The 15832-nt window shown below is 45.0% G+C and overlaps 1 protein-coding gene across 1 annotated transcript in view; it reads left to right on the top strand.

Annotated features, from left to right (window-relative positions):
* DOP1B (DOP1 leucine zipper like protein B) overlaps positions 1–15832 on the top strand; it is a 2336114-nt gene that overhangs the window by 1770890 nt on the left and 549392 nt on the right. The window lies entirely within an intron of this gene.

Genomic DNA, 15832 nt, shown 5'->3' with positions numbered 1-15832 from the left:
TTAATGAGGAACAATGGCAAATTAACATAAACAGGATACAAGCGTTGTGTAAATCTGCACAAAATACTTTAATACAGTATAAAATAATGTATGGGTTATATTATTGCCCATATAGGCTCTTTTTAATTAGTGTTTTAGCTTCATCAAGTTGTTGGCATTGTAATCATGATGAGGCAGACTTATTTCACTGTATTTGAGAATGTGAACAAGTTTTGTCATATTGGGTGGAGACAGGAAAATGGAATAATGACTGATATACCCTTACATCCTAAAATTATGTCGTTGGATATGTTGTGTAAGTATGATTGCAAAGAAAGAGTTCAAATTACATTAGGTACTATGGTAATAGAAACTGATTTTAAAAAATAGAAAAAGTGCACCAATGATAAAAATAAGTGTAAATGAATTATGGGTATTCCATTTTATGTATGTGATTGGTGAGTGGGATATGGAAGACTTTGTAAATACATTTTTTCATATATTTCCTTTCTTCTTTTCTATTCTCAGATTCTGTACTATTTTTAGTTATTGTTATTATAGTATACATTGTAAAATAAATGTGGTTATCAAAAAATACATTCCTTATCATGACTATCTAGGCACAAATAAGTTTTACTTGAAGTTTCTAAATTGTCTGCAGTACATTTATTGCAATACTTTCAACTATATCATAGACCTGTCAATCTTTTTGGGTACTTTTCCTGAACTCTGAAATAACTGATGATGTTATGTGATCCTATCTCGCCTACATTCTGACTGATGGGTTCGGAACCGATCCCTCGGCTCCGACTCGGCACGCTTATGCTATAGAGCGAGGCCTCTAATTGGCTGAGCTATCTTTATCCCAGGATGCACCACCACTAATCCCCCAGATCTCGTTTGCAGCTTACAGAGCTTGGACGTGGTCTCAACATTGGCTGGGCTAAGTACTATATATATATATAGTCTTTCCTGTCAGTATTTCTTTCACTTAAAACCAAAAGCTGATTTAACGGCTATTTTTTGTGTACGAGTGTGTTTCTGCAAGTTTTGATTGAATTTTAGTAATTTTTCCTGTCAGAGAAGGTTCCGTTTGAGTTAGAGGGGCCTTCCCCTGTGGTTACTGCTTCTCAGTGCTTGTGTGTGGGTCAAGTACCCGTTTGAGTTAGAGGGTCTTGACCCTCCTTGTCTTTTTTCCCTTTTCTCTTTCTCTCTGTAAAAAAAAAAAAAAAAAGTTTTTCAGTTTAAAATATCTGAGTTACTGACATACTTATTTGTATCTTAAAGTCTACTGTTGTGGTCTGTTTTTTTCGCAGTACTATGTCTAAGGAACATAAACCCTCCGGGTTTAAAAAGTGCACGAGGTGTGGGTTCAAAATGTCCATAACGGACGACCACTCCTCGTGCGTCTATTGTCTTGGCGCCAAACATCTCCAGGAATCGTGCAGTGTATGCCATGCGTTTTCCTCCCGAGTCCTCCAGGAGAGGAAAAACAAATTAATCCTCAAAGGATTAATCAAGCCTTCCTTTGAGGAGGCTTTGTCTTCCTCTCCGTCTCCTTCAAAAAAGAGGAAAGCGCCGGTTCCGACCAGTCAGTCGGATCCGACGGCTAAGAAGACTAAGCAGACTTCTCCATCGGCTCCACGGACTTCGGAGCTGAGGTCGGAACGGTCTGCCTCAATGCCTCCAGCCTCGACCCCTCTGGTTTCGGAGCCGAGGTCTGGGGCATCGAGAGGCGGGTCACCCTCATCGGCTCCACTGATATTGGAGCCGATAAGGGTCATCGGCTCAGACACTTCCCCCTCGGAGCTGAAGTCCTTATCGGCACCGAGGGAAATTTCTTTGAAGGTTTCCTCGGAGCCGATAATTGTTGAGTCCTTTCGGAGCCGGTCCCCGAGCCCTTCGGAGCCGATGGAGAAATCGGTTCGGACCCGATCGGTATCCTCGAGATCTTCTAGGATGTCTGATTCGGACATCGACAGGGTGCTCCTTCGACTCTTCCAGTCTCCGGTGTTCCAAAAGATGGTTTCGGCTCCAGCCCATTTGGCTTCGGAGCTGATGGTCCACTCCCTTACCGTACTTCCTCCTCCAACAGCTTCGGCGCCGTTGGAGCAGGTGTTGGTGGAACCAGTAGAGATGTTAGGGTCAGGCCTGACTCTTGCTCCGACTCTGGCTGTTGGGTTGGAGTTCAGTGCATGGACTTCTTCCTTCGGCCCTGGGGGGGAGGCTTCGGGATTGATACCTTCGGTCCCAAGTCTCCCTCTTGGTGCGTCGGCGGCGGGAGTACCGTCCACTGTCGTGGCCATGGAGGGGGGACCTTCCCAGGATTCTGGTGGTCCCGCCTTCAGGGCTATGAGGAGTGCTCTAGCCAAATCTTCTTTGGCTACCTCCACAGTTTCCCCAGCTCCTTCCCTACATTTGGAGACTGGGTCGTTGGCAGTTCCCCTGTCCGCAGACAGCGGAGCCCCTGGGCCTCAGGTTACCCCCGCTGGGGTTTCTCCCCCTCCTGGAGGTCCTTCTGTAGCCTCTTCGGAAGAACCTCCCAGGAAGAAAACGTGCAAGAGGAAGCACGTTGACTCCCCTGACGAGTCTTTGACATCTGACACCGATCTCGATGATGCAGAGGGGTCCCCTAAGTTGTCCTCGGATGATGTCTCCTTTGCAGACATCCTGGAAGCCCTAAAACAACGAGGCGGCTGACGGTCCAAACCTCCCTCTGCTGATGAGTCGGTGTTCCTGAAGGCCTTCGGGGCTCAGCCCTCCGCCTCCTGGGTGTCTCCGCCCTTCGACGAGCTCTTGGATTTGATCTGTCGAAGGGCGTGGGAACACCCGGACTCTGTGGAACCGGTCCCTGCTCATCCAAACAAATTTCTTTCGGCGCCCCCAGATAGAGAGTTCCTTACGAAAGGTGTGGCTGTGGATGCTATGGTGGTGGCATCTGCTACGCAGCAGGATGTAGCAGAGGCTTCTACGTCCGTCCATCCTCCTAATAAGGAGTCTAGGAGCATGGATCGGTACAGCAAGCGCACCCTAAGTTCAGCGGCCTTTACTCTGAGGTCTTTGAACTACCTGACGCACTTTACAAGATTCCAGAGGGATCTGATTAAGGAACTATCCGATACCCTCTTAGGTAACCTGCCTGAGGAGCTGGCCCAGACGGTTGGATCTCAGCTGGCTACAATGTCATCCATTTCGAACTCGTCCATGAGGCTCATTTCGTATGCGGCCGAAGGGGCGAGTAGAGCGGCGGCTACAGGCATTGCTCTATGGAGACAAGCCTGGCTCCGCCTGTGTCATTTCGCGGAGGCCTTCAAGTCTTCACTCGCCGACGCCCCCTTTGATGGGTCCTCCCTGTTTGGGCCCAAGGTGAAAGACACACTTACCCACTGTGAACAGGAGGGTAAGACTCTGACTGCCGTAGGGGCACAATTTTCCACTCCCTTTCGGCCTTATCCCAAGGCTAAAAGAGGAGGGAAGATGTGGTTCCGGAGATCGCAGAAGTCTTACCCCTCTCAGCAGGAAGGTTCCCCCTCCAGAGGCAGAGGAGGGGGAAATTCATCAGGAAGACGCCATCCCAGAGGCGGCAGAGGCCCCCGCAACACTGGAGACCGCGAGTCCTTTCGTGGCTCTTCAGCTTTTCATAGTCCCTGAGGGATTGCCTGACTGTGCTGCTCCGGAGCCAGTCGGGGGTCGTTTTTCGAAGCACCTAAAGGCCTGGGAAGGGATCACTCAGGACCGATGGGTGCTTCGAATTATCGCCGGAGGTTACTCCATCCCATTCTGTTGCCCCCCCCCCTCAGTCCAAAAGAATCCCGGACCCGCCACCCTGTCAACGAGATACTGCAGCCATAGAAATTTCAAAACTGCTGCAAAAAGGAGCCATCCAACTCGTCCCCGCAGACCAGATCGGATTAGGGACTTACTCAAGATTCTTTTTGGTGCCAAAAAAGACGGGGACTTGAGGCCCATTTTGGACCTAAGCAATCTAAACCGTTCAGTCAAGAAGTCCAAGTTCCGAATAGTCACTTTACAAACCATTCTCCCATTGTTGGAGAAAGGTGTTTGGATGTGCTCTATAGACCTCAAGGACGCGTATTACCATATCAAAATACATCAAACGTCCAGGAGACACTTGCGCTTCAGCCTAGGAGGCAGTCATTTTCAGTTCCGTGCGCTGCCCTTTGGTCTCACCACAGCCCCCAGGGTGTTCACCAAATGCTTGGCAGTAGTGACTGCTCACTTGAGGAGTCTAGGATTCCAGGTGTTTCCGTACCTAGACGACTGGCTTCTAACTGCCACCTCCAAGCATCTACTTCTACGGAGCCTGCAAGCCACAACATCACTGGGCAATTCCCTCGGAATCACCTTCAATTGGCCAAAGTCTGTGTTACGGCCATCTCAAAGAATAAGATTCATAGGGGCAGAGATAGATTCAAACCAGATGCGGGTCTATCTACCTGCAGACAGAATTCAGATCATACAAAATCAGGTTCGAGCCTTACTCTCCAGGTCCAAAGCCCCAGCCAGAATGGTCATGCAGCTATTGGGTTCGATGTCTGCCACAGTTCTGCTAGTTCCCTTGGCAAGGTTACACATGAGAATCCTCCAGTGGCTTCTTTCAACTCAGCAGGAACTCCCTCTCAATCATCTAATATGGATCACACAATCTTGCAGACGGGACCTTCGCTGGTGGCTAGAGTCCTCCAATTTGGATCAGGGACAACCCTTTGTTCTTCCCCCTCCGGCGGCCCCTTTGACCACGGACGCCTCCCAGACGGGGTGGGGGGGGGCATTCCCTGGGCAGGTCAGTCCAGGGCAAATGGCATCCGGAGGAGACCCCTCTCCACATCAACATTCTAGAAATGAGGGCAGTACTCCTGTCCCTCCAAGCCCTTCACGATTATCTCCCTCAGGGCGTAATTGCTATTCACTCAGACAACATGTCAGTTGTCTGGTACCTGAACAAACAGGGAGGGACCAGATCCTATCCTCTTTGCAGGGAAGCGATGAGAGTCTGGGAATGGGCAGTCTCGACCAAACGCTTCCTAGTGGCTACTCACATACCGGGCAAGTCCAATGTGATAGCCGACAGATTAAGCAGGACCATCCTCTCTCCTCACGAATGGTCTCTGAATATGACAGTTGCAAGTCAGATTTTCAGCGAATGGGGAGTTCCGTGTTGCGACCTCTTCGCGACTCCTCTGAATGCGAAGTGCAAAGATTTTTTCTCCCTAACCCCGGCTCCGGGGAAGAGCCCTATGGACGCGTTAGTCCATCCTTGGCCCACCGGCCTGCTTTATGCCTTCCCTCCAGTTCCTCTCCTACCCAGGGTAATTCAAAAGGCATCTCTCTTAGGGAGCAAGATGATCTTAATTGCTCCTTATTGGCCTCGTCAAGTCTGGTTTCCCTATCTTCGGAAACATGCTCTGGAAGGTCCATGGTTCCTGGACCAGGTCCCAGACCTACTGATTCATCAGTCGGGACTACTACACCAGTCCCTACACACATTAAAATTGACGGCATGGCTCCTCCTCTTCCGACCATAGTCAGGAGACATGCACTGGACCCAGATGTGGTGCACATATTGTCTTCAGCCCACAAGTCTACTACGAAGAAACTGTATTCTAGCAAATGGAAAAGGTTTGCTATCTGGGCTCAACTCCGTGGCCTGGACCCCATTTCTACTCCCGTGGCAGAAGTACTCAAATTCCTGACCTCTCTTTTCAACCAAGGCTCTTCTGTTTCTACCATCAAAGTACAATTGGCAGCGATTTCTAATTTTCATGAATCCATAGACCCACCTTTAATGAGCAACAGGTTGTGTAAGACCTTCTTGAAAGGTGCTGCTCTATTAAGACCTCCGATTTCTCATCATGCACCTCCATGGGATCTCGATATAGTATTATGTGCCTTGACTTCTTTCCCCTTTGAACCGGCGGCTACCTGTGATCTGAAGTTTCTATCATGGAAGACAGCCTTTCTAGTGGCAATTACTTCAGCCAGAAGGGTTTCAGAACTTCAAGCTTTGTCAGTGAAACCCCCGTACTTGGTTTTTCATACAGACAGGGTATCCCTCAGACCAAATCCTTGTTTTTGTTCCTAAAGTCTGTTCTACTTTATGCTTGCAACAGTCGTTAGAGCTCCCAGTTTTTTTCCCAAAATACTCCAGTAAAGCGGAGTTTATTTTCCACACACTAGATGTCCACAGGCAGTTACGTTTTTATTTGGATAGGACCAAACAATCAAGGAAGACAGATCAGTTGTTTGTGTCCTTTGCAGAAAACAAATTGGGCAACCCAGTCACGAAGGTCACTATTGCCAAATGGATCAGGGACTGTATTACTCAAGCTTATATTTATTCTAACAAAGAGCTTTCCACCTCTGTTAAGGCTCATTCTACAAGGGCTATGGCTACTTCGGTAGCATTTCATTCTAAGCTTGCTATTGGTGACATTTGTGCTGCGGCTACATGGTCTTCCCCGCACACCTTCATTTCTCACTACAAATTAGATGTGGCATCTAGAGGACGAGCTTCATTTGGTTCCACAGTGCTCAGGAGTGTTTTCCAATGAGCCACCCGGGATTTAGGCGCTAGGGACGCTGTCCCATCAGTCAGAATGTAGGCAAGATAGGATCACATAACATCTTTTAGTTATGTACTCACCATAACTTCAGATGTTTGGGATCCATCTCGCCTACATTCCTAATAACCCACCCTCCTTCCCCCTTCCTTGAAGATCAGAGGATATCAGAAGGTCCGAATCCTGTTGTTTCATCTTGAAACATCTAACAATGTTATATAAACAAGCTGTGCATGTGTGCATGAATGCGGACAAACAAGATCTGGGGGATTAGTGGTGGTGCATCCTGGGATAAAGATAGCTCAGCCATTTAGAGGCCTCGCTCTATAGCATAAGCGTGCTGAGTCGGAGCCGAGGGATCGGCTCCGAACCCATCAGTCAGAATGTAGGCGAGATGGATCCCAAACATCTGAAGTTATGGTGAGTACATAACTAAAAGTTCTTCGTGTTTCACTGTTGCAGTCCTAACATATGGGTTATCTGGCTTCTGGTAGCCCTCAGTTGGCCCGAATACCAGAGTCCTTGGTCTATGACGTCAGCTGCCGTCAGCTGTAAACTGATGATGTCAGAATGTCAGGTATAAAGGGAGGTAGCCGACACAATTCCCTCAGTCTTTCTTGCCGCAGAGCTGAAGCAGATGCAATTTGCACTAGTGCCAGTCAGCCGTTTACCTTCTTTCTGCATTCTGACTACCAAGTTGAAGATGCCTTTCCCAACTTCAGATATACCTAGGAAACGCAAGGACAAGGACCATGACAGGCCTAGGGTTAAAGCTGCTGACGACTCGCCGGTGAAATTGGTCACTGGCCCAGCGGTAGCTAGTGAGGTGCTTTTGCAGCCCCTACAGTCCACGGATTTTCAGCCACAGGCCTCTGCTGAGACCTTTATGGAGTCCTCCATGCCGCAGGCTGCTATTTTGTTTTCAGACCCTCCGCCTGTCACCGCCTCAGATGGGTCTGGAGCCACTATGCAGGCACCAACTTCTGACACCTCTTCTCTTCGACATGAGACCAGAGCCAGACCGACTACCTTAGCTCCGACTTCTGCAGTTGCTAGGCCTCCCGAGTCTCTCCGGATTACTAGCAAACCTTTCAGCTGCAAATCTACCCACAAGCGGGTGTCAGCCTCCCCTCCTGTGCCTCAGTCCCAGGTGATAAAGATGGCTGGTAATATTCTTTTGCTTATTAAGGGCTCTCATCCCCCCCTTCCAAGAGGGCTAGGGAATTGTCTCCTGATGTTTTGTCTGAATCAGATTCTGAGGTTTCCAGTATTTCTGCTGGTGAGGAAGGAAATTCTCAACTTTTTTCTGGCTTTGAGGATTCTGATGCTGAGGATTCTATCCCTACTGCCTCCCCTCAAGAAGATTTTTCCTTTAGGGATACATTGAATACTCTCAGGGAGCACTTTACATGGGAAAGTCAGGATTTTCCTCAGTCTAAGAAGAGTATCCGGGAATTTTTGGATTTGCCACAGCATAAACCTCTGGCTATACCTCCTATTTTGGAAGTTGTGGATGATGTTTTCATGGAAAATTCTTTAACTCCTAATTCTGTTCCTCCTCCTCCCAGAAAACCTGATAGGTATTATAGGGTTCCTGACTCTCATTAGTTTTTTTTTTTAATCCTACTGCTGATGCTGAGATTATTTCTCAAGGTCCCAAGGGTTTTAAGACTACTATTGCTAAAAACCCTGCACCTTCTGATAAGGAGTCTAGGGCCTTGGACAGGTGGGGTAAAAAGGTCTATACCTCTGCAACACTTACCATTAGATGTGTGAATTGTCTTTTTCACATGCTTAAGTATCAGCAGCATACTTTGGAGGCTATTAAGGCTAAGCTTGGGGATATTCCTTCCATGTCAGAGAACAAAGACTTACAAGATTTGCTAAAGTCTGTCACTCTGGTTAGTAAGCATTCTCTTCATTGTGGTTTTAACACCTTGGAGGCTTCCTGCAGAGCAGCAGCCACTGGTTCCATTATTAGAAGGCACGCCTGGCTTAGTGAGCAGCCTCTTTCTGAACCTGTAAAAATCTAAATTGCTGGATGTTCCTTTGCACAAAGACAACTTTTTTGATAACGAGGCTGAGAAGGTACTGAAAAAGTTGGAGGATAAGGCTAAATCTATGCAAGCTGTAAAAGATTTCCTTCAGGTTCAGCCTCCTCGGTTTAGTAGGCATTATCCTTCCAAGAATTGGTCTTTCCCTGATCCTGGCAAGCAGGGTCGCTCTAGGCCTAGGGGTTTCAGATCTTCCATAGGGCAGGCTTCTGCCCCTCAAAGGGCTAAACAATGGTATTCTTCTTCAGCTAAATTGGGGAGTTCTAAGCCAGCTTCTGAAAGCAAGCATTCTCAATGACTCTGGTCTTCTTGTGCCTACCTCTGCAGGCCCAAGGTTTCCTTTGGGGGGAAGGTTAGCCAGGTTCGCAGGGGGTATGGTCAACCATCACAGATGACTAATGGGTGCTCAACATAGTAAACCAAGGTTACAAGTTTTATTGTCACACCTTCCCTGTTCTACAAGGTTACCCAGACATACCCAGAACTCTCATGGCAGAGGTAGAGAATCAAATTTCTTCTCTACTGACTATGTTTGCTATAGAGCCAGTTCCTGCAAATCAGGCAGGTCTAGGTTTTTATTCAAGTCTTTTTCTGGTACCCAAAAAAGGGGGCACCTGGTGCCCTATTCTGGATCTATCTATTCTAAACACTTTTCTGGTGGTTCCCAAATTCAAGATGCTCACTCTTCAACAGTTACTGCCAATGTTGGACAAGGATTCATGGCTGGTAACTTTGGATCTCAAGGAGGTTTATCTGCACATCTCAATAAGGGAACATTACAGGCAGTTTCTTTGTTTCAGGGCTGGGGAGCAACACTTCCGATTCTCTGCATTGCCCTTTGGCTTATCCAGTGGTGGCTGGTGACTTCAAATTAAAGGAGGGCTGCAGGAGACAGCTGAATGGTGGGGCCAATGGGAAGGGGTGTGGCCAACTAGAAAGGGGTAGAGCTATGCTCAAAACCACAACAACTGGAACTTTAATTAAATAAGCTGCCCTGGGTGCCAAACAGTCATTACGAGAGTCCAATCAAGACAAAATGAAGTGTAGAAGAAAAAATATTTCAATGCATTGGCTACATGACAACTTACTTAATATCCAAATGGAAACAGGTTGTGAGGCATGAAAAAATAAATTACTTTTTAAATACATTACTGGAATGCCAGTCAAAATCAAGTATAAAAAACTATTGATTTATGCTTCTTATTAAATTAAAGCACTCAACTCAAACCACTACTCCTTGCACTGCAGTTCTAATTATAATTTATCAGCTTTATAAAATTACCAAGTAACATGCTGAAAGTAGCAATCTCTGTGATACCCCCACTTGTAAAAATGTTTCTTATCCAAAAATGACCTGCTGCCTGACACAACTATCTATTTGTTTCATGGGGAAGACATGATCAAAGTAAAAAATGAACAGCAAACAAGAAACAAGCTCAAGATAAATTGCTTAAAGGATTCCTGCACAAGTTATGGACCACACATGATAGATTGGCATTCTGTTTTGTTTACTGGTAAAGCCTGCAAAGATGACTACAAGTCTCCAACAAAAGATGACTGCAAATCTCCAACAAATGTAATGAGCTTCTGAAAATACTGTAATCCTGTCCTTTTATTACAAATACTGTCATATGCATTTCAATACCCAAGGCTTATACATTATCTAGTTATGTAAATATTATCTGCATGGCAACAACGAAAAGGCTTTCAATGCTGGTAATTCTTTCACAGTATGCTTATTAAAGCTTACTTGTATCTTACAATCTCCGACAAGCTTACCTGATGGTAATTAAATCATTGCTACTTAAACAGAGCAACAGGGCACTGTGACAGCATGCATTTCCTGAATAATAAGAAGCATAAATCAATAGTATCAAAATATGACAGAAAACCAGAACATTCTGCAAAATCAATGACAGATTAAAAGCCACAGTCGTACTTGTAGTCTACCTTGTATGGGGGAATACTCTGCACACTTACACTGCATAACTGCTCCTTGCCTTCCTTGGACGCATCCAGAGCCACTACAATGAGGAGTGGGGTGCAACAAGTATGTCACAATTTGAAATGTCTCTGGCTGACGGTGATGGCTCTGACACTCATACCTCTCAACTTCAGAGCAAGAAATCTAGACAAAGCCATACATAGAACTAGAAGTGGGACATAGGCCCAAAAATAAGGACAATTTTTAAATATTGCTCTTATTAACTTAGATAATAGAACAGTAGTAGGTCTTGCATTAGTACAAATTTTCTGAAGGGTATGAAATCTTAAACTCAAATGTCTGCCATTATTTTCTAACTTCAATCTTTAATGACTTGCCACTAATTTGCCAGAAAACCACAATTTTATGAAAAACAGACCAAAAATGTGACGCAAAAATATAAAGTTGCCACACAATACAGCTGGGAACCTGTCAAAAAAGGGACACCTTTTTAATATTAACACTTTTAACTTGAGCAGCTAACAAAATAAGAGCATCTACATGCATTTCTGAAATAAAAGTAATCTATAACTCTGATCACTACAGTTATATATAACTGTAAACCCTCCACGTTTTCTTCCAAAATTGCCACTTTGAGAAGGGATTATTAGGGGAGAGCAACATTTTGAGCCAAAATTGGGGACAATTGAGAGGTTTGGCTATTCCTAATTCTACAAAGTGATTTGCACATACCTCTCAACCTCTTAATGCAGGAAATCTGGACAAGGCCAAATATATTAGGGGAACGTACAAACACTACTAAAAATTGCTCTTGTATAAACTTAAGACAGTTGATAGAATAACAGGTCTTGCATTAGCATGCATTTTTCTGAAGGTTATGATATCTGAAACTCAATGTCTGTCATTTGGTGACTTCATTCCTAAATGATTTGCCGGAAAACCACAAATTTTATGAGGAACAAACCAAAAATAAGAAGCAAATAGCTATTCATTCTGAAAAAATATGGACAACTGAGAGGCATAGTTCAACTGGGGCTGTCTGAGTTTGCTACCCTCCCCCCCCTCACAAAAACATGGTCGAATGAAGCCTCCCCCCTGCAGCCATTCCAATGTCCCATTCTTGGTTATTTTGCCCCATTTACCATAAACACTGTAATGTGCATACTGCTTTACTTCTGCGATGATTTAGATTTCATTTGAAAGTTTTACTTTGCATTTTACAGCACAAACCCTAATAGATATCTGTTAAACAAAGCAATGCAGTCTCACAATGAAAATAGACTTAGCATTAAAACTTCTCTGCCCTTGAAACTCACATGCACTGAAACAGCATTGAAACCCACATTGAAAGAAAATACATTTTGCCAGTGGCAGATAAAGATTAACTTTGGGCTGTTTTCAAAATCATAGGCCCCTTGAACATGAAACATACACATGCTCTTTGATACACCTTCCTGACTGTATTACATTATATTCCTTGTACAATACAGTACAGTTTTTAGAGGGCATTTTAAATTTATTGTTTTTAACATTTTTCCAGTAAACAGTGAAACATAATGCATGCACCAATGACAAAAATGCCCAATTCAGGACATTTCCATCATAAAAAGTCTACTCAACCTTCTATAGTCCACCAGTATCAGTAAATATGCAGAATCTCTGAAGTAGTAAAATCCACATTAAAGAAATCTGTAACTAATAAAGAGGTTGCTGCTAGCAAACAACTTTATATGTCATTGTTTCATCTACAAATAAAGTGACTGCTGCCCTTGAAGAATAAATTGCCTATGTTGCATGCATTTAAAAAATGATAAGCTAGTAATACCACAATAGGGAATGGATGGTAAACTGATAACAGGTTCATAGTTACTAGGTATCTTTGCCAAAAAGGATTGCAGCATCCACCCCCTTTACAACACAGTACAGTATCAGCAATGCATCTACCTACTGTGGGAGTAGAACCCACAGCCTTCTGCATCAAAAGCAAGTACACTACCTGTTGTGCTATTAACAATGCAAGCAGACTTAGCATAAGCAGCACTAAACTTTTGATAACCTGCAGCTCTCAGCTCCTTGTAAAATCTACTCGACACTCAGCTGTATCTCTGAACTTTGCAGCACAAGAAATCTGGAAAAAGCCAAAATTTATTGGGGGGGGGAGGCAAAAACCAGTAACATTTTAAACATTGCTTGTATAATAAAGTTGCTAGAATAAAATGCTGTGTTACCACCATACATTTCACTGCCATGTCTTGAACCCAGGAGACCCTGTGCAAAACAGTCAGAGAAACATTCCACTATGCCAAATCAGCTGAAACAGAGGAAGACAAACTTAAATGACTACCATTTAGTGAATTCAGTTCTCACCATAGCTGTCAGTCTCTTAGCAGAAAACACCTGAAAAAAGCCAATAATGTAGGAATACAGCTGCCAAACATATTCAGCGAATTCAGTTCTCACCATAGCTCTCAACCTCTTAGCAAAAAACATGTGGACAAAGCCAGTAATGGGGGTAATACAGCCCCCAAACATTCAGTGAATTCAGTTCTCACCATAGCTCTCGACCTTAGCACAAAATACCTGGATGAGGCCAATAATGGCGGAATACAGTCCAAAAAATATGAGCAAATTTTAAATATCCATGTTATAAACTTAAACAATTGCTAGAATAAAAGGTTTTGTTTTACCATGTACTTTCGGAAGAATATGAAGTCTGAAATTCAAATGCCTTGTTATTTTTAAACATTTGTTAACCAGGAAACTAGTCTGACTTGGAACAAAACAAACCAATTTTTAGCAGAGCAGGGAGAAACACTCCAGACACATCTTTGTAAGGGATGGGAGGACATGCAAATTCCACACAGAAGGCACCCCAGCCAAGAATCAAACCAGAGAACCAGTAGCTGTCAGGCAACAATGCTACCAGTGCACCACTGCACTACAAACCTTTGCAAGTAAAAATGAAGATACATAGTGGTGGGCAGGGAATTCAGGTCCTTGCCACCTGCATCTAAGGTACAGGGTTCAAGCCTGAGTATCTCTACCCACCACTATGTGTTAACAGGGGCATTTCACACACAGACACACACACAGTCCAACTCCACTACCTGTAAATGTGTCTGGAAGCAATAAACCTCCACACACACAAGGTCCAACTCCATTGTCCGGAATCACTCGAAGCAGCAAACCCATGCTCGACTTCAACGCTTCCCTGCAAGAGCTTAAAACTCAACTTACCTCTCTCCTGATTGGACCTGCACTCGAATCCCTGCGAGAGCTTAATCTCTCCTGACTGGTCCTGTCTGCGGATCAAGCAGTCCGGAGCTCCTCTGTTCTGTGCGGTCATCTACCGCACAGATTCCTGGGCATCTGCGGGGCAGAAAATACCTTCCCTGTATCTGGACTGCTGACTCAGGCAGTCAGAGTTCGCACAGATTCCTGGGCATCTGCGGGGCAGTCTGAGTGTGTCCGCGCAAGCGCGGAAGTTCCGGTACTCATAAAAAATAATTTTTTTTTTTGTTTTTTAATTTTATGCTTCACATTTTTTATTTCTTTTGTTTCTAGATGGGAGGGCTGCAGTCCTGCAGTCCTATAGCACGAGCCGCCCCTGGGCTTATCTACTGTTCCCAGAGTTTTCACAAAGTGCCTGGCACCAGCCATTGCTTTTTGCAGACAGACGAACATTCAAATTTATCCTTACCTGGATGACTATCTCATTCAAGCAAACTCCCCAGAACAGTTGAAAAAGGATTTGAACTTCGTGAAGAACATTCTCACTTCTTTGGGTTACACTCTCAGTGAAAAGAAGTCAAAGTTGGTTCCTACAAGGGAGATATTTTTCCTGGGAGCTAGTCTGAATATAGCCACCCAGATGGTATTCCTCCCTCAAGACAAACAACAAGATCTGTCGGCTTATTTCAAGAACTTGGCAAGCATGGCCCAGCTCTCTGCAAGGCAATTCCTGCAAGCACTGGGGTTCATGGCTTCATGTATCCTGATGATCCCATATGCAAGGCTGCATATGAGAAAACTTCAATGGTACCTCAAGAACCTTTGGTGTCAAAACACATAGGACTTAGACTTGATTCTTCCCCTTATTCCCTGTCTACAAATGGAGTTTCTCTGGTGGGCGACAGCCTGTTCTCAGAACAAGGACCTGCCTTTCCGCCCACCACCTGCCAGCCAGACTCTTACCACAGACGCCTCAGATTATGCATGGGGGGCACATCTGGGAGGCAGGGGCATACAGGGGACTTGGAGCACTCAACAGATTCATCTGCACATAAACTTAAAAGAATTGATGGCAGTGCATCAGGCCTTCCTGGCTTTCAAGGACCTACTCTTCTGACCAGGACAGACAATACCACAGTCATGTGGTACATCAACAAGCGTGGAGGACGACGACTCACTCTTACCCTTTGTGCAGACACAGCATGAGACTATGGTCCTTAGCAGCTTCCATGGGCATACATCTCATAGCCCAGTATTTTTCAGGGAGGCTAAACTCCTTGGCGGATCAATTGAGCAGACATGTTCCGGATCCTCACGAGTGGCAACTGGACAAGATCATTTTCCATTGCATCGCTCAGCATTGGGGCACTCGTCAGGTAGATCTTTTTTCCTCTCACACCAATCATCTCCTTTCAACCTTCTGCACCAGGGAGTTTCACAGCAAAGCATGGAGAGTGGATGCTTTGTCCTTCCCATGGACACAACTCTTAATTATACCTTCTCTCCTCTGCCTCTTCTTCCCAGAGTGCTGCTAAAGATAAGGGATGAAAAACCAAAGGCTATTCTTATAGCACCAGATTGGCCCAGGCAGCATTGGTATCCCCTTCTTCACAGCCTTTCCCAAGCTCAGCTTTGGCATCTTCCCCTGGTACCAGATCTGTTGGTTCAGGAGGGGGAAAGTTTCTTCATCCTCATCTTCAAACTCTGTACTTAACTGCCTGGCTAATACTTTAAATCTTTCCCAGCAGGTGTTTGAAGTTCTTCATGAGGCCAAGAGGCCTAGCACCAGGAAATCCTGTGCAGATAAATGGAAGAGATTTTGCTCTTGTATGCAGGCTAAAGGAGAAGAGTCTTCTCAACCTTCTCTTTCCCTCATTCTTGATTATCTAGCAGGTTTGCTTGATGGTGGACTTTCCTTTTCTTCAATTAAGATTCATGCTTCAGCAATTTCTCCTCATTGTTCTTTTGAGCAACCATTTTTTTCTCACCCCTTGATGAAGCAGTTCCTGAGGGGAGCTAGCAATCTTAGACCTCCCAGAAGA

Source organism: Protopterus annectens, chromosome 5.part0 (assembly GCF_019279795.1).
Source record: "Protopterus annectens isolate FY-2018-M chromosome 5.part0, PAN1.0, whole genome shotgun sequence".
In the NCBI taxonomy this organism is placed as follows: Eukaryota; Metazoa; Chordata; order Ceratodontiformes; family Protopteridae; genus Protopterus; species Protopterus annectens.
The sequence above is the reverse complement of the archived record's forward strand: the minus strand, read 5'-3'. Positions and strand labels throughout refer to the sequence as shown.